Here is an 813-nt window from a genome sequence, read left to right as displayed (position 1 = left end):
TCAAGCTGCAAGATGGGAAGAAGCAAAGGATGTAAGCAACAACAACAAATTGGGAGGATTTTCTTTCTAATTATCTGGAAGAGACAAAGACTTCTGCCTTGACCTTAACCACCAAGCATGATTTCACTTTTTCTTTCTCAGCACCAAGTTTATCTGTTCACGACACAAGTCTCATCTTGTGCAGAACACACTTTCTGCTGTGTTGGCGAGCTCCCAGCTGCAGTCGCTACCGTAAAACTAGTGGGCATACGGAAGCCCTCTCCTCCCCTCGATGCTGCAGCATGTGAGTGTGTCGCCAGCTCTGCACTTCTGCCTTTCTGAAAGATTTACAAACCTGGTGTTTCCCGGAGGTTTGAAGATGTTCTGGAGGCGTTGCAGCATGCCCGTGCCACAGTCCCCATGGCATCATTTAGGCAGTACGAAGCAATGCCTGTCAACCTCTCTCTAGACCCAGGAAAACTGGAATTACAATTACTGATAAAGAGAGGGTAGTACATTCGTGCCGCCTGAAAAACTTATTTCCTGCTAAAGGCTGGAAGGACTCTACAAATGAAGAGGAAAAGTGTCATAGAAAACAACCTCTCTTTAGATTCAGGGAAATGTATCTATTTGTAGCATACAGTACAGAAGTGTGGGAAGGCAAAGTGATCGGTCTGAGACAGACATTAAAGGTCTTTTTTTCTCTTCCTTGCCATTCTATCCACTGCCGCTAAACATTGTTGTATGTGTCAGAAGAGGAAACCGATCGCTTCCCATCAGGTGTAGATCTGCACTATAAAAGTTGAAGTGTTTTCAGCACGTGAAATACCTTAC

The sequence above is a fragment of the Pygoscelis adeliae genome, unplaced genomic scaffold (assembly GCF_000699105.1).
Source record: "Pygoscelis adeliae isolate BGI_AS28 unplaced genomic scaffold, ASM69910v1 Scaffold92, whole genome shotgun sequence".
Taxonomy (NCBI): Eukaryota; Metazoa; Chordata; class Aves; order Sphenisciformes; family Spheniscidae; genus Pygoscelis; species Pygoscelis adeliae.
The sequence above is the reverse complement of the archived record's forward strand: the minus strand, read 5'-3'. Positions refer to the sequence as shown.